Consider the following 18,676-nt stretch of genomic DNA (forward strand, 5'->3'; position numbering starts at 1 on the left):
TTCTTCACAGATGTTGCTAGACCTGCTGAGCTTTTCCAGCAACTTCTGTTTTTGTTTCCAGTAAGTATTGGCTCCAACATATTCAAACTCTCCATCAATCCACAACAGCCTAGTGAATCTTCTTTGAGCTACCTCCAATTCCAGTACTCTCATTCCCTTTGAAATCAAGATCAACCATTCATTTGCCTTCCTTATTTGGTGCTCAACCTGGATGCTAGCCTTTTGTGATTTATGCACGAGAATTTAAAAATCCTTCTGTACTGCAGCTTTCTTTAGTCTTTCTTCATTGAAATATTATTTAGCTCTTCTATATTTCCTGCCAAGTGCATAACTTCACAATTTCTTACTATATATCCCATCTTCTAAGTTTTTGCTCTCTCATTTAAACTGTCTGTACTCATATGTCATCCTCAGTACATGCCTTTTCAATAGACAATAGACAATAGGTGCAGGAGTAGGCCATTCTGCCCTTCAAGCCTGCACCACCATTCATTATGATCATGGCTGATCATCCTCAATCAGTATCCTGTTCCTGCCTTATCTCCATAACCCTTCATTCCACTATCCTTGAGAGCTCTATCCAACTCTTTCTTAAACTCTTTCATCTATTTCTGAGTCACCTACGTATTTTGTTTCCTCTTTGTTACTACCCTGTTCTCTCGATTGGATGCAGAAAGGCTTATTTAAAAAAAATGATCCCTTGCCTTCTGCATGTCTTTCTTCAGACCCAAGTTAAACTCTTTTTTTAAAATAAGCAATTCAACAAAGCTTTGTTGCATTAACAAAGGGCAAGGTTATTAATTGCTAAACATGAGGAGAACGGGTAATACAACAGATATGTACACAGATTAGAAAAGAGGGATGAGTCCAAAAAGGTGAAAGTTAAGAAAAATAAATATCAATCATTCTCAGGATTCATAGTTTGACAGGTTGGTTGAGATTCTATTATTCTATTTCATTTCAACCATGACTAAGTCCCAGCATTCAACGTGAGACAGAGTCCCTTCTTTTGTCCTGCTTCCTTTTGTCTATCTTCAGTGTGAGATTCCCCTTTACCTGCAATGCAGAAGTGACTCAAGGAACGTTCTTCAACTATGGCCATCTCAGTAGGCTGGTATGTGTGACTGTTCAATCCCTGCCTCATGTATTCTCTAAAGGGAAAAACATAAAATGTATCTGCAGTTTGGGACATAATCCATAGGGAATAGCTTGCTGTTGAGTGGAGGTACGCCCAACACTGACTGCGATCTGTTGTGACTAAAAAGTTAACAAGGGACTGATATGCTTGTAATAAAAAACTAAAAGAACTGTGGATGCTTTAAATCAGAAACAAAATCAAAAATTGCTGGAAAAGCTCAGCAGGTTTGGCAGCATCTGTGGAGAAAAATCAGAGTTAATGTTTTAGGTTGAGTGTTCCTTCCACAGAACAGTTCTGAGGAAGGGTCACTTGACCCAAAATGTGAACTCTGACTTCTCTCCACAGATGCTGCCAGACCTGATTTTGTTTCTGATTTAAAGCATCCACATTTCTTTTAGTTTTTTATTACAAGTATATCAGTCCCTTGTTAACTTTTTAGTCACAACAGATCGCAGTCAGTGTTGGCCTTAACTTTTCCCCTTTTTAAGGGTTGTTTTATGAATTTTCCTTCAGATATTTTAGATGTTTCATGTGCATCTCTCCCTCAATCATTTAACTTACTCTCTCACTCCAGACAGATGCTTAATCTGCTAGCGTGTTTGGCCCCATCAGTCCTCACAAAATACTTGTTGGATTTAGAAGTTAAAAATGTCCACAGAACTTCAGGAGTCTGATCCACTGTCATGACGAGAAGCTCTTTTCAAATTACATCCAAATCTTCAGGTTGCACGGGGAAATAAATCATTCTTTTGGCATTTTATTGTAAAGTTTTGTAGTGTTTAAAAAACAGAAATTTCTCATTTAGAGCTGACTTTATCATTTTTTAAAATTGTTTTACAGCAGATGCTTTAAAAACAGAACCCTTTGTCAATTGCAAATCCTTAAACATGCTGTGCCTTTTGTGCATGAAGTGTTAAATGAATTGACATTTAAAACCTCAAGATTGAAAAGAGTAAATGCTGAGTTTAACACCTACTTCATGCTTAATCGCTTACACTGAATTATCCCCCTACTGCTTTTATGTTTGTGGGTACTCTAATGAGTGTTCTGGGAAATGTTAGCATTACTTGACATCATAAAATGACATAAAATATAGAATTCGGAATCCATGCAGCCTAACTCAAGCTTCGTCTAATCCTTCCTCATCTGCTCTGTCAGTATTACCCAGTTATCTTTGCTCTTTTTCCTCATAATGTTTCTCTATCATTGGCATCAGTATGGGTACAGAAATCAGAGAATCACAGCACAGTAGAAGAGGCTGTTCAGTCCATCCTGCCTCAGCTAGCCTTTGGAGCATTTTGACTTTGGAGCATCCTGCTTTTTGCCTGTAACTCTACATCTTGTTTAGATTTAAAAAATCACCTACTGATCTTGTGAATGTCTCAATGGAACCTACATCCATTACACCTCCAGGCAACAGTTTCCAAACCCTAACTAGTCACTCTGTGATAAAGTACACTCACCTTGCATTTACTTCATTTGCAAAACACTTTAAACCTGCAACCTTGACCAAGTGTGAACTGTTTTTCCTTATCTATTCTGCCCAGGCCCTTCATGATCTTGAAAACTGTGATCAGATCTTGTTTTAGCTTTCTCCACTCCAAGATAAATAATCCCAATGCATCCAATCCTTCCCTGTAACCGAAGTTGCTCTACCCTGGAACTATTTTCCTAAAGCTCATCTGCATTGCTCCATCATATTCACGTCCATCCTAAAGTATGGCACCTAGAAAGATGTTGAAATCCAAGACTGAGGCATTGGAGAAGATAGGTAGAAGTGGATACTGCAGATGCCAGAGATTACAGTCAAGATTAGAGTGGTGCTGGAAAAGCTCAGCAGGTCAGGCAGCATCTGAGGAGCAGGAACATCGACGCTTCAGGCAAAAGCCCTTCATCAGGAATTCCTGATGAAGGGCATTAGAGAAGATGTTCAATTTAGCGACAAGCCTCAGTCAGCCCAGTTTTGCCCAGCAGAGGGTGTATGTAGAGTAGAAGGGCACACACTGAGATTTGCAACTTGTTGTTACTTGGCTGTGTCCCTGAGATTGAGAATCCAGCTCCTGCTTCTTCTACTCACTGGAAGAGAGGGTCCATCAGGCAGCTCCTTGTGCTTTTTACTGATGGTGGATCTTTTGTCTTGCCTCCAAAGGGCATCAGAGCCCACATGAGGGAGTGCTATTCCACTCTTTTCTCTCAGCAAATATCGAATGAGGAAGCCCACCAACTTCAGTGGGAATGAGCTGCCATTGTTGAGCTTAGAAGCACAAGGACTTGCTGTTCATCTGAGCCTGGAGGAGCTAACTCTACCAAATCTCCAGGACCAAGAAGAATGGGCTGACTGAGGATTTCCACAGGGTGTTCAGGGATATCCTGAGGAACGACTACATAGCTGGAGCCATCCAGAGACTCCTGGCTATGATATCCAATGCCCAGGCAGTACGAAGAATCGAGGCGGTGGGCTTCCTGACAAAATTATCCCAGTCTGTCCAAAACTTGGCCTTGACCCCAGATATTGAACCCTCCATGGGACCTGGTGCCCCACAATCTGAGCATCTTAAGGAACTTCCATCCGTGCCCTTCAATATGACATGGAGGTGCTTCCCATGTGGGCTGCATCTGCCCTTCCTCACCTTTTTCCACTGCTCAGCTACACCCTGGTGGAGCAACCCAATTTTCGAGTGGTGAAGAATACCAGTGGGAGGATCTCCATAAGGTGCTCCTCCCTCCCTCCATCCATTCATGAGGTTGAGAGCATTTGCACTCAGGCATCCCATGCAATGGAAGGTGAAATAGTTTCACCACGTGCCAGGCCACAAATAGTGTTTGAGGACTGGGGGAAATGGTATTTCATGTTTATTCTGAATGCTATTGCTTGCAGCTCCTGTTTAGTTTCTTAAAGGGCCTGCTTTTAAATCTTTGGTTGCATGTTAACCCCATGATCCTACTCTGGGGCATTCTGTGCCGAGAGGGGATGAGCAGATCAGAGAACCTCATCCTCATGGATCTTGTCAAGTATCTATCAATAGGCACAGACAATGGGCCTTGGAGAGGGGTGTAATACCCAACTGTGTGTCCCTCTTTCCCAGTTACGTCTACACTCAGGTGTCCATTGACAAAGAGAATGTGGTGTCCTCCAGCACCATAGAGGCATTTAAAAACCAAAGGGAACTGCAGGGCTAGGGTGCATCCGCAGCCTGAATCACCATCTTTCACTTAAACTTGGTTTTCTGTTGACTGTTTGATTTTTATTCATTACAGGGTTCCACCACAGGCGAACTCAATTGTTTAAGTTTTGTTTTAAACTTCCAGAAAGGAGGATTGTTTCTCCTCCAACCTTAAGATGATAGAGTTTGAAACAAAAACAGAAATTGTTGGAAAAGCTCAGCAGGTCTGGCAGCATCCGTGGAGGGAAAGCAGAGTTAACGTCCCGGGCCCAGTGACCCTTCTTCAAAACTGAATATCTGCTGAAGATGGGGTGGGAGGGAGGAGTAAACGATAGGTGGAAATGGAGCCCAGAGAGAGAGAGAAAACTGAAACTGGACAGACTGGGGAAACCAATTGCTGCCAGTGGGGACCATTGGTGACTGACAATGGGCTATGTGTGGTAGAAGTGAGAGTATGGTGCTGGAAAAGCACAGCAGGTCAGGCAGCATCTGAGGAGCAGGAAAATAGACATTTCAGGCTGGAGCCCTTAATCAGGAATGAGGCTGGGAGCCTCAGGGTGGAGAGCTATCTGCTCCTCGGATGCTGCCTGGCCTGCTATGTTTTTCCAGCAACAAACTCTCAACTCTGATCTCCAGCATCTGCAGATCTCACTGTCTCCTGTTTGTGGTAGAAGCCCATGTGATGACAAGGTCTGGCGTGTGGAGGTTAGGGTCAGGACATGGGAGAAGGTGCTTATGCCCTAAAATTATTGAAGTCAACATTGAGTCCTTAATGATATTGGGTAAGTTAACTCTGCTTTCAATCCACAAATACCAACAGACTTGCTGAGATTTTCCAGCAATTTCTGTTTGTGTTTCTGATTTCCAGCATCCATGATGCTTTGGTTATTTTTCGATTTAGATTTTATTGTCATGTGTATTCAAGTACAGAAGTCCAGGAGTACAGTGAACAGTGTACAGTGTCAACATTCCCAATGCCATCTTAGGTACAAAAGTAGAAAAATAAAGAAACAAGTTAAAATGTTCAACAGTGCAGTTCTTCTTCATATAAAGTAGAAAAATAAAGAAATAAAGTTACAAGTTAAACGTTAACATTCTTATGGTGGGGGTTGATTAGCAGTGTTTGAGCTGCTCAGATGCAGCCCATATCGCCTGTGTAGAGGGCAAGGATCAAGGTCCTGCAGAAAACACAGGCTGTCCCAGAAAGGCCCATTGTCAGTGTAGTGAGCGATCGCAACATCTGTAGCATTGTAAACTCTGATAAGTAAAAGCAAACATTCCACTGATAACATAGAACATAGAACATTACAGCACAGTACAGACCCTTCGGCCCTTGATGTTGCGCCGCCCTGTCATACTAATTTGAAGCCCACCCCACATACACTATTCCATGTACGTCCATATGCCTGTCCAACGACGATTTAAATGCACTTAAACTTGACGAATCTACTACCATTGCAGGCAAAGCATTCCATACCCTTACTACTCTCTGAGTAAAGAAACTACCTCTGACATCTGTCTTATACCTATTTCCCCTCACTTTAAAGTTGTGTCCCCTCGTGTTTGCCATCCCCATACTTGGAAAAGGGCTCTCCCTGTCCACCCTATCTAACCCTCTGATTATCTTGTGATTATCTTGTATGTTTCTACAAGATGGTGGAAGAACATCATTTGTGAAGAAATGCAGATCTGCAAGATTCCCTCAATCAGTTAAAACATATGAAAGAATGATACGTTGGGAAAGCAAGCATTCCCACCTCCTTCTTCACCACGGCCACCTCTCTAATCTCCCCCTCACCCCTTCCATTAGTTCAACCAACAGTTTGGCTCTTTGAGAAAACTCACTGAAAACATTCTTTTTAACCCAGTGAAGGCAATCAGTTCCATAATGGATTGGTAATAGTAAAGGTTAATGAATACTGTGAATGCTGGAAATCTGAAACACAGAGAACGTTAGAGAAACTCAACAGGTCTGGCAAAACCTGTGGAGAGAGAAACACAGAGATAACATTTTATGTCCGGTATGACTCTTCTTTGGAACTGAAAGGAGCTGGAAAATGCTGTGTTTGGTACTGCAGGTAGTGGCTGAGGAGGAGTGAGTGGGTTAGTTTCTGACATTGTTCATAGCAAAACACAAAAGGCAATGATGAACTGTGATAACGGTGATAACGGCAATAATGCAGCAATAGATAAATAGAACAGAAAATCTGAAAAACAGCGACTGGACTCAAAATATTAACTCTGCTTTCTCTCCACAGATGATTTGCTGAAATTTTCTAGCAATTTCTATTTTTGTTTTTCCAGTTCCCAGCCTCTGCAGTTTTTTTTGTTTTTTTCTTGTAAAATAGACATAAAGGTTAATTTGAAAAGGACAAAATGGGCCTGCTCTGCTGAGAGCAAAGTCAAGAACATATTAAATCAAGGCGAGGGGAGGACGGGGGATGTAAGAAAAACAAAGTGCAGAAATTGTGGAAATCATTACCGAATCCTACAGGCTATAAAATGCCTATGCAGGAAATCAGGTGTTGTTCTTTCAGTTTGTATTGAGATTAATTTGATTTGATTTGATTTATTATTGTCACATGTACTGAAATACAGTGAAAAGATTATTTTGCATTCTAACCAGACAAATCATACCTTATATAAGTACATCAGGGTAATAGAACAGAATTGAAAAGTGTGGCACTGGGAAAGGATCCTTCCACATCCGGCAGAGATTTTCCTGCACATCCAAACAACGCATCTACTGTGTCTGTTGCTCTCGATGTGGTCTCCTCTACATTGGGGAGACGGGACACCAACAAATCCCCAAGACACATGCACCAAACAACTCCACTGCCCTGTGGCCGATCATTTCAACTCCCCCTCCCACCCCACCAAGAATCTGCAAGTCCTGGGCCTCCTCTACTGCTAAATCCTCACCACCCGACACCTGGAGGAAGAAGCCCTCATCTTTCGCCTTGGGACCCTCCAACCACATAGCATCAATGTCGACTTCACCAGTGTCCTCATCTCTCCTCCCCCCTACTGAGCTGTTCTACCTGTCCACCTTCCTTCCCACTTATCCACTCCACCCTTCCCTCCGGCCAACCACTATCACCTCTCACCTGCATCGACCTCATGCCTTCCCAGCTACCTTGCCCCTATCCCTACCCTCCTTTTTATGTCTCAGCCTCCTTCACCTCCCACACATTCCTGATGAAGGGCTTATGCCCAAAACATTGACTCTCCTGCTCCACAGATGCTGTCTGATCTGCTGTGCTTTTCCAGCACCACGCTTTTTGACTCTGATCTCCAGCATCTCCTAATAGAACAGAATGCAATATATAGTGTTAGAGCAAGAGACGGTGCAGAGAAAAAGCAACTTTAATATATGACAGGTCTGTTCAAAAGTCTGATAACAGCAGGGAAGAAGCTGTTCTTGAAACTGTCGGCATGTGTTTACAAACTTTTCTATCTTCTGCCTGATGGAAGAGGGTGGAAGAGAATATAATCAGGGTAGTCATGGCCAGAAATGTTAACATGGAAGCAAGGTGGTTAATTGAAATAGCAAGCAACAGGAAGACCAGGATCATTTCTACTGACTGAGTCCGCAATGCTGTCACCCAGTCTGCTTGAGCACCCTTAGTATCTAACCCACTCACTCCTCCTCCTGCTTCCATCCTGATGAAGGGCTCGTGCCTGAAACGTCGATTTTCCTGCTCCTTGGATGCTACCTGACCTGCTGTGCGTTTCCAGTGCCACACTCTTGACTCTAATCTCCAGCATCTGCAGTCCTCACTTTCGCCAAGCATAAAGAGTACCACTTTTCAGTTCCTTTCAGTTCCAAGGAAGAATCATACAATCTCAAAACATTACCTCTGATTCTCTCCCCCGCAGTTGCTGCCAGACCTGCTGAGTTTCTCCAGCACTTTCTCTTTTGATGAGGGAATGCTTTTTGACATTCGAAAGTCAATTCTGGCTGCTTGTTTCCACTCCATTCTTTAAATGTTAAATTATCAGAGCCCTTGCCTCTTTATTATTAGAAGGAGCTGATTTGTAGAGCTTTATGGCAAAACTGCTGTGCTCAATAAAATCCCAGCAGTGGATTAATTAGATGATGTACAATATTCAAGTTTATTCAGAAATCTTAATGGGGCACCAAGTCCCAGACTGTGACACCACGAGTAGCACAGAAGACAGGATGAATAAAGACACAGCGGTTGTCCAATGTCATACATAGGTGCTAAAAGCCTGAACCTCCTTGGGAAGTAAAGCTGATGGATGTGAGGGGTTTGCCAGTTTAAGTGCAGATAGCTGAGTATGGAAGCGAGTTCTTTTCAAAGGTGGATCAGATAGATTGTCTCAAGCTGTGCATTTGCAACTTAGGTAGTCCTGGAGAGAAAAGCTGAGACTGTACAGGTTCAAAAAAATAATTCCAGGAACTGCTGTGTTCAAATCTCACAATTGTATTCAATAGCCCTCGAATAATTATGTAGCTTTACGCAAGAATGAATTTCTGCGGGTGTTCAAAAGTTTTTTAAAGGCTGTAGACTAAGTGCTGTACATTATAAAACTGTGAGGAGACAGCAAATGTGGCCTTCTTTGTGATAATACAACATTTTGATACTTAATAAATTACTGGGAATTTGTAAAAAAAATCACAGATGTACATTCATGTATTTTAATAAAATCACGTGATTCAGAACACAATGTTTTATGGTAAGGAACTGTTACCTGAAAGAATAGAATAGTTTATCTATTTCTTTGTTCTTCTCTATGACTCTGAGAGATACATGTACCCTTGAGCACCATGTGGCAAGTATTGATATTATATGCTATTACGGAAATAACAGTATTGTAAGAGTACAGTGTGATTTGAATGAATCCTTTTAAATCAAATATTTTCATTCCCTAAAGAAAGTAAAGTTTTCTCGACTACACAAATTGTACGCTGCAGTAAAAACTTCCAAATCAAACAGAAAAGTTAACAGTTTGGAAACTGGACAATCTTTGTGATCTAAAAGGTAAGAGAATTATGGGTTACCATTGAAACAAAGGGCATAATATTTAAAAGATTAATTTGTTTTTACTGATCTGATAAGACTTAACTCCACTCTCCTGCCTTTTCTCCATAACCGCTGCTTCCTTATTGATTACAAAGCTGTCCATCTCAATGATCCAGCTTCTACAATAAATAATTCTACAGACTCACCACCTCTTCGTTTGAGATTGTGCCTTCTGGTCAAACCTCTCCCACAGGAGGAAATAAATTCTCTACATCTCTCCTGTCTAGTCCCCTAAGGATCTTACATGATTCAATAAGGTCTCCTGTCATTCTTCTAAACTTCAATGAATACAGGCCCACGTTACTCAATGTCTTTTCATGAGACAAGTCTTCTATAACTGGAATGAACCTGGTGAATCTTCTCTGTGGTGGCACAGTGGTTCAGTGGTTAGCTCTGCTATCTCACAGCACCAGGGACTGAGGTTCAATTTCACCTTCGGGTCACTGTCTATAGAGCTTGCACATTCTCCCCATATCTGTTTGGATTTCCTCCAGGTGCTCCAGTTTCTTCCCACAGTCTGAAGATGTACAGGTTAGGTGGATTGGTCATGCTAAATTACCCATAGTGTCCAAGTATGTGCAGGCTAGGTGGATTAGCTATAGGAAATGCAGGGATAGTGTATGGGGATGTGATGTTCTTCAGAGAGTTGGTGTAAGCTGAATGGCCTGGTTCCACACTATAGGGATTCCATTCTATGATTCACTGGACTGCCTCCGATGCCAATATCTCTTTCCTTAAATAAGGACCCCAAAACTGTTCTGTGTTCCAGCTAGTACCTTGTATAGTTTCAGCATGACCTCCTATTTTAACACTGTATTTAATTTAATTTGAAACAAAGGCCAACAGTCCAGTTGCCTTCACTAGGACCCACTGATGGTGCATGTTAGTTTTTGTGACTCATGCAGGAGGACTTCAAAAATTCCCGGTGCTGCAGATTTCTAGTCTATCCCCACTTAGGTAACCTTTAGTTCTTCTATTCCTCTTTTCAAAATGCACTACCACATGTTTCCCACATTATATTCATCTGCCACGTTCTTTGCTAATTCACTTCATTTGTCTATATCTCTCTCCAGGCTCTTTGTATATACCTGCATCTTTGCCTTCCCACTGACTGTGTGTCACCCACAAACCTGTCTCACAGTATATTCACTTTCCTCATCCAACTCATTAATATATACTTTAGGTAATACATAGGTGGTTTGATTTTATTTTTTCATGAGATATATGTGTCATTGGCAAGGCTAATATTTGTTGCCTATCTTAGTTGCCTTGAGAAGGTAGTAGTGATCCATTTCCTGGATCTCCTGCAAGTCCATCTTGTGCAGGTATATCTACAAATACTGTTACAAAAGGACTTGCAGGACTTTGATTCAGTGACAAGAAAGGAATAGCAATATAGTCCCACGTCAGGACAATGTGTGACCTGGAGAGCAACGTTAGGTGGTAGTATTCTCATGTATCTACTGCCCTTGTCCTCCTAGGTGGTACGTGAGGACACAGTGAAGCCACAAATCACAAGACTGCTTATATTTCGAGGTAGTACTATTAGAGCAGGTTACATGTTTGGAAAGTGCTCGAACAAAAGAGGCTTCACATATTACTATAGCGTCTCTTGTACATGACACAGATTTCTGCCATCATCATCCAGTGGAGGGAGGAAATGTTCAGGGATGGGCAGCCATTAAACCAACTACTACATTGTCCTGAACAGCATTGAGCTTCTTGTGTCTTGTTGGAGCTGCACCCAGCCAGGCAAGCAGGGAGTATTCCATCACACTCCTAACATGTTCCTTGTAAGTGGTGGACAGGATTTGAGGAATAAGTGGGTGAACTACTTAACACAAGATTGCCAGTCTCTGACCTGCGCCTGTTGTATTTATATGCCTGGCCCCATTCAGTTTCCGGTAAATGATAACTCCCAAGATGTTGATAGTGCCACTGAATGACAAGGGGGCATGGTTAAGTTTATTTTCATTGCTGCAGATGCTCATGGCCTGGCAGTTGTGCCGCATAAATATTACCTGCTTCTGAGCAGCCCGAGCCTGAATTTTATCCAGAAAGTTCTGCTTCATTACCAGTGGAGTTATGAACGAAAGTGAGTGCTGTGCAATCATCAGTGAAAATCCTAACTTCTGACCCAATAATGGAATGAAGGTCTTTAGTGAAGCAGCTGAGAATTGCTGGGCAGTAGACACTACCCTGAGGAACTCCTGCAGTGATCTCCTGGAGTTGAGGTGATCTCCTCCCAAAGATCACAGCCACCTTTCTTGGTTTGGTATGACTCCAAGCAGATAGAGTGATTATGGTCGTTCAAGTGTATCCATCTTCAGCTCATTGCTATGCCTGCTCTAATAATGACATACCACAGTTAGGCATTTGTATTGATGGGATGCAGGGCTGTGCTGGTAGGTGGCACATGGAATTGAACCTGGAAAAGTGTGAAGTGATTCACTTTGGAAGGTTGAATTTGAATGCAGAATACAAGTGTAAAGGTAAGATTCTTGGCAATGTGGAGGAGCAGAGGGATCTTGGAGTCCATGTCCATAGATCCCACAAAGTTGACACCCAAGGTGATGGGGTTGTTAAGAAGGTGTATGGTGTGTTGGCTTTCCTTAGCGGGGGATTGAGTTTAAGAGCCGTGAGATTATGCTGTAGCTCTGTGAAGCCCTGGTTAGACCACACTTTGAATATTGTGTTCAGTTCTGGTCACCTCATTATAGGAAGGATGTGGAAGCATTAAAGAGGGTGCAGAGGAGATTTACCAGGATGTTGCCTGGACTGGAGGGCAAGTCTTATGAAGAAAGGTTGAGGGAGCTAGGGTTCATTGGAGCAAAGAAGGATGAAGGGTGATTTGATAGAGGTGCACAAGATGATGAGAGAAATAGATAGAGTGGATAGTCAGAGAATTTTTCCCAGGGTGGAAATGTCTATCATGAGGGGGTATAATTTTATGGTGATTGGAAGAAGGTTTAGGGGAGATGTCAGAGGTAGTTTCTTTACACAGAGAGTGGTGAGTACATGGAATGCACTGCCAGCAGTGATGGTCGAGTCAGAGATATTAGGGATATTTAAGCGACTCTTGGATAGGTACATGGATAATAGTAAAATGAAGGGTAAGTAGGTTAGTTTGATCTTCGAATAGGATAAAAGGATGGCACAACATCAAGGGTCGAAGGGCCTGTACTGTGCTGTACTGTTCGATGTTCTATGTTCTCTCTTCAGTGTGCACTCATCTGCATTTCTCCATTTGTTTTTTTTTCTGACATTAGCCAGGAACTCCTTCAGAGAAACCATCCAGATTCAACTAACTTCATTTCTTGTCATAAAATTAGAACAGTTTGATAAATCTGTCGGCAAGAATAATTTATGATGACATTACTTTTCCTTCAAATAATAAGTGCAAAAATTGAACTCCTTAAGCTTTCTGCCTCAGGATAATGACCATCTCTCAATGTTGTTTTGGTCAAACTCTGAATATCTCATCAACAAGGATTCACCTCCCCCAACTTTTTTGTTTATTGTACTCCCAGTTTTTCTCACTTTCCCTGTCCAAGGATTCACCAGCAATCTGTGTGGCAAACCCTTCGATTCTTCTCCCAAGAGCATCCTCTCCCCATGGGTTTAAGCGGTGTATTTTGTCCAGGTTTCTTTTGTGAAGAAAGGTTCTGAACAGGTCCCAGACTGTCTGCTCCAAAGCCACTAAAAGTAAATAGCTTGTGAGGCCTTGGTTTTTTTTAAAAGTTGTAACAATAGAAGCAGCCTGAACGGGTTGAGTCAAGCTCCCACAAAACCAAGATTTTTAGTTTTAGTTTTTCAGCTGCAGTTGCTAGGGTCTTGAGGCTGGGTTTAGAAGCTGTAGGTCATCTTTTCCTGTTTCTCTCTCTTTCTCTCTCTCTCTCTCTCATTCTCTCTCTGAGATTTCATTTGATGTTTTTCCTCCCAGACTGGAGAATTGCATGTGGGCCAATCTGTTTTCACTGAATTTGTCTTTGTCAAGGGTGTGTTGATGTGATGGGCTATTATATTGAAACAGTAACTATTTTATAGTTAAATAGTCTATTACTCTGTTAAGCTTTCCAAGAGAGCTATGTTATTCCAATTTCTTCTTTCTTTTGTTGTATTTTAACTTTGGTGTACAGATAAAGTGTGTCTTGCTTAAAGGCTAGCAGTTTAACCAATCAAATTGCATCTGGAACACAGCCTGGCACTTGTCTTTAAAATAAGAAAAAAGCTAGGCCCTAGGCTAATCTCCATAACATGTTTTGAGGGAATTTGGTCTCGTCCACAATATTTGTTGGCTCATCTGACTGCTCAAATGTCTGCCTCTTTAAGAACTTGGAGTAGAAGTACATGCAGACAATCCTTTATCCGAAATTCTGAAATCCGAAAAGCTCCAAAATCCGAAGTATTTATCCTGAAGTTTTTTTCTCATTAACAAGGTTGTTTGGCGTGCAAACAGTTAATGCAAACCCACACCCATTCGACCCAAGTCACTCAGATGTGATTTAGAGGCGAGGCCAAGCACTGGTAGGAGTCAATTCTGTCTCAGTGCTCACACTCAGTGGGTCTGCTGATCAGTAACTTTTTTATTTTACTATGAAAATGTCATCAAATTCTTTATCTGAAAAATTCCAAAATCTGAAAGACAGCAGGTATGAGGGTTTTGGATAAACAATTGCTAAAGTAAACATTGGTCCTTTAGAGGGTGAGAAGGGGCATTTAGTTACGAGATATAAGGAAATGGCCGAGTCATTGAACAGATTTTTTTATCAGTCTTCACAGTAGAGGACACTAAAAACATACAAGTAATTGACAAAGAGAAAAAGGTAGTTGAGGGCCTGGAAACAATCATCACAGAAGAGGTAGTGTTGGGCAAGCTAATGGAGCTGAAAAATGTGTTGCTGGAAAAGTGCAACAGGTCAGGCAGCATCCAAGGAGCAGAAGAATCGACATTTCGGGCAAAAGCCCTTCTTCAGGAATCCTGCAACAGAATTCCAGCAACACATTTTTCAGCTCTGATCTCCAGCATCTGCAGTCCTCACTTTCTCCAAGCTAATGGAGTTAAGGATAGACAAGTCTCCTGGCCCTGGTGGAATGCATCTCATGGTACTAAAAGAGATGGGGATAGAAATAAGAAGTGCACTTGTAGTAATTTTCACAAATTCACTGAGCCCTGGGGCAGTTCCAACAGATTAGAAAATAGCAAGTATGACACCACTATTTTAAAAGGGTAGTAGACAAAAGATGAGTAGTTATAGACCAGTGATGCTTGAGTCTATTATCAAGGAAGAAACAGCAAAGCATCTAGATAGCTACTGTCTCGTTGGGCAGATGCAGCGTGGGTCCATGAAGGGCAGGTCATGCTTAACTAATCTTATACAATTCCAGACATCCTCTGCTCAAAATGGTGTACCCCACCGCTTTTTAAATTTACGCAAACTCACTGTAATAAAAATGCATCGAAAAATAACTGTCAAATTATGTCCACGAAGGAAAAAAAAGGCTAAAACCTTTCAAATTATCCCAGGTGACAAGACAGAAGGTGGAGTTGTCATCTGTTTTGAAAGTATAATGTAGAGCTATAATATGTTTCTGTGTTCCTAACAATTCTCATATTTGTAATGTAACAGTTGGTCCTCTCTGGTTGTCTCAATGTTGGTAAAATTATCACGAGCGTGTTATATTGAACAGCTGGATGGTTCAGTTTAATGTTTGAGCTTGGTTTGGGAAACTGTGACTTCATTTCAATTCATGAGATTGAAATTTAAACATTACAGCAGTCTTTATATTATCAGTTCCAAAACTGTCAGAAATTGGTGTAAAAAGCACTTATAACACAAAGAAAACAATTGGATTCTCAATGAAATTATTTGATTTATTTTCTCTCATTTAAAATTTTCTTTTCAATTTAGATTTTCTTTCATCTGGAAGTTTTTTTTGTTTGCTGGATACTATTGTCAGAAGTCAGCAGGGCTCCAGATCATCAGTCAGGCAACCACTTCCCATCTGTCAGCGAGGATAAAGAGCCTTTAATGGTTACCTCCCTGTCAGGGGGTAGGAGTGGGTCAACTACAGTGTCTGGGTTGACATTGGGTATGGATGCAAAATATCAGGATTAGGCAAATTAGCTACAAACATTCCTCCTTTCCCCACCTTTTTAAATGTTTACACACAGGTACTCAGTGTGCCAAAAGGTAGAACATGGTCAAATTAATGTCTCCAAGTTGCGGTCTAATGATATCAGTTTAATTTTGACTGGAACTATGAGGGAGACCTGATTAATGTGACTTCCATTTGCTTAACTGAAAGAACAGATGATGGTTCCCATAGTGATTGTAATGAGGTCAGTCAGGTGGACCTCATAGAATATGAGTTTCCCGATTGAGGCTGTTAACTTGGTTCAATCAGGGAGCCCTGGCTGACAGACATTAACAGGAGTGTCAGACATCCTGTTCAGTCGAAGGGCTGGTTCTGAGGGAGCTGGATCAGTGTATTTAGCTTCAAGACTGATAGTTGGAATAATCGAATTGCATCTGGAACACAACACCTCTCCACATGTAAATACAGGGAGACTTGGTGATGGAATACTGATATCCACCCCTACATCCAGAGCATGATTCTGTTTCATCTCCCATCTAGCATGCAAGATATCATTAAAAGGCAAATTCATGATCTTCCCGCCATACCATAGCAGGTGATCTGATGGTATAACAATATCTTCATCTTACTGAGTCTACTTGCTGCATAACATGTTGAGGGAAATATGCGAGAGTTGACTTTGAATTGTTTAGCTTGAGCCCAAATGCACAAGTGCCTGTGATTGTCATAGATATCAGATACCAGAAGCTATGATCATTGAATCCTTCAGAGCTACATTTCCACATCTCATTTCTATGTTACAGGAGCTAACATATGTCCTTCTCGATCCGTTGCAAGCTCCCTGCCAAAGGTTAAACAGCCCATTCCTGGCCTTAAGGCAGATTGTAATGACAGATACTCCTGATCCACTTCTCTGTCCTCGACATGCTATGATCCTCCAGCGAATGACTGCTAAAACTGAAGGAACAACATCATCTGTGTGTTTTTTTTTGCTGCTGTTTACCTATTATTTACTAAAAATGTTACTTAACTCTGTGATCAGCCTGTATTGCTCACAAGACAAAGCTTTTCACTGTGCCTCGGTACACGTGACAATCAATTCAATTCACTTAATTCAATCTCATCTTCAGACTCGTCACCTTACAACCTTCTAGAATCAATATTGAGTTCAATGCCTCACTCCCATTTCTTTGCTTTCTCTTTACTCATTGCATTCTCTTTGTCCTCTGTCCCCTCCCCCCACTCCAGAGGGACCATCTGCTCTTTCTAGTCTGGTAGTTGGACACATCATTGTTCTGCCTTTCTCACATCCTGATCACTTAATCCGCACTATCAGCACCCTTTTCTCCCCCAGCACTCCACCCCCAAACTATAGCGTAAATACTGCCCCCTCCACACCATCTCAGCTCTGACAAAGTGACATCTAAACTCGACACATTAGCTTGTTCTCTCTCACGGATGCTGCCTGACCTGCTGTGATTTCCAGCACTCTTTGTTTTCAGTCTGGGTTTGCAATGCTGAGCTGTTTATAAAGATACAACTCCATTTACCATATCATGTCACATCACCTGCTGCCCCTTCCTATCATCCAGGGACCCCTCACACCCAAACCCAGCCCTCTATTCCCAACAAGCCTTCAGTGTGTTACCAACACTTTACTAAGAACAACTCTAGATTTGCCAAACTCCTTCTCTGAAATTGATGACTCACAATGTTCCCCCCTCATCTCCCTCCCCCCTTTCCTCCTCTCCTCATTCATATCAAGGTCTGAGTCGCAAAATAAAAAGAATTGCTCTATTACAGCAAGATCGTAAAAGAAAAGTGACCAATAATGCTTTATAGTTCTTTAATATTATGGAAATAGCTCAACAGGGAGTGTGTTACAATGTAATCTGGTCCATTTGCATCCCATCCTTGCTACATGCTAGTTTAATACATTGACTGCATACAAACAACAGTCACATGTGCACCTTCTGTTTGCAGACCTGGGAAGGACAGCACACTAGTGTTGTTAAAAAGCCTATTGCAAGACCCTAAATGTGACCTGAGAGTCAGCCTACTCCCACACCCAATAATGTTGAAGCCTCAATGCCAAGTAATTACAATATTGTCACTGGTAATAGAGCATTTTTATTTCTTTTGAAGGCATAAAACTAAAGCCCTTCCTGATCTGATGCCCCCTGGCTCCAAGGACAGTCGTTGGTCCCATTTGTGCTTCAGAACTGCCTCTAAGAGCCAGACTGGATTACAAATGAGGTATTAGTATGGGATTCATTCCAAGGCAAGGGGATGAAGCAAAACAAAACAAAGATTTTACAGATACCCAGAATGCTATGATTATGACAGTCAGCACTTGAGCTTCATTCACAATTACTCCGGAAATGATAATGATTGTGTGCTTATGTAATGTAGGATAATGTTATGCTTAGTACACTGAATATTTCCTGGTGTGTTTAATGGTTTAGGATTTGTGAGTCTATCATTCACATTATCTTCTTCCCTTCTGGAATTTATTTTCACAGTTAGACATAGTTTGGCAATCCATTGGAGAGGTTTATTTTTCTTTTTTGTCTGTGAATAAGAACATGAGCTAAAAACAAAACATTTTCTATTTCTAGCACCTAGCACTAAGAACTTTGAGCTCAGGTTTGATGAAAGATGGAAGATTTGGTTTCTTTGTGTCTCAGGCCTGCCATCCACCTGCCGCAGCCAAGCTCTAGCCTCTCTGAAGGAGAGTGTTCATTTATTTGTACATGGGTTGCTCTAAAGCTAACGGTATCCTTAATATTAGCACCCCCCCCCCCCATTCCTCTAGGATCTGGTTCAAGAAACCCTTTCTCTCGCAGCTCACATGCAGCACGTATAGCTCCCAAATGGAGGAACTCCTTTATCACATTAGTTTTGGAAACATTATCCTGATATAAACTGGTTTGTGTGTATGATTTTTAATGTTAGCTGTATGTTTGGATTTCTGGCTTGTAGTTAATAATTTGTTGGGTTTTCTGTGTGACTGAAGTTAACAATTAACTTGTAAGTCTTTCTTTAGTTTACAATTTCTTTAAAAAAAGATTTTTAAAGTCTAGTTTGTAGTGTGAATGCATTTTGTGCATTAATGCACTTTATATCAGAGTATTGCAACCTGGCATAGTAAATACTAAGGTCTCAAAAGTTTCTTCAGATTATTCTGGAATCTGCGATTTTTATGCTTCAGAGTAAGTCAGTATAGT

General features: G+C 41.4%; 1 long non-coding RNA gene across 1 annotated transcript in view; it reads left to right on the top strand.

Annotated features, from left to right (window-relative positions):
- Positions 1-16,316, top strand: part of LOC148142526 (uncharacterized) — a 28,162-nt gene extending 11,846 nt beyond the window's left edge. Inside the window, exons 2-3 of the long non-coding RNA XR_015751941.1 lie at positions 9,202-9,308; positions 16,253-16,316. This is a non-coding gene — a long non-coding RNA (uncharacterized LOC148142526). The remainder of the gene's footprint in view (positions 1-9,201; positions 9,309-16,252) is intronic.
- Positions 16,317-18,676: the final 2,360 nt, after the last annotated feature.

Source organism: Chiloscyllium plagiosum, unplaced genomic scaffold (assembly GCF_037043375.1).
Source record: "Chiloscyllium plagiosum isolate Xiang-an unplaced genomic scaffold, Cpla_swu_hap1 HiC_scaffold_28, whole genome shotgun sequence".
Lineage (NCBI taxonomy): Eukaryota > Metazoa > Chordata > Chondrichthyes > Orectolobiformes > Hemiscylliidae > Chiloscyllium > Chiloscyllium plagiosum.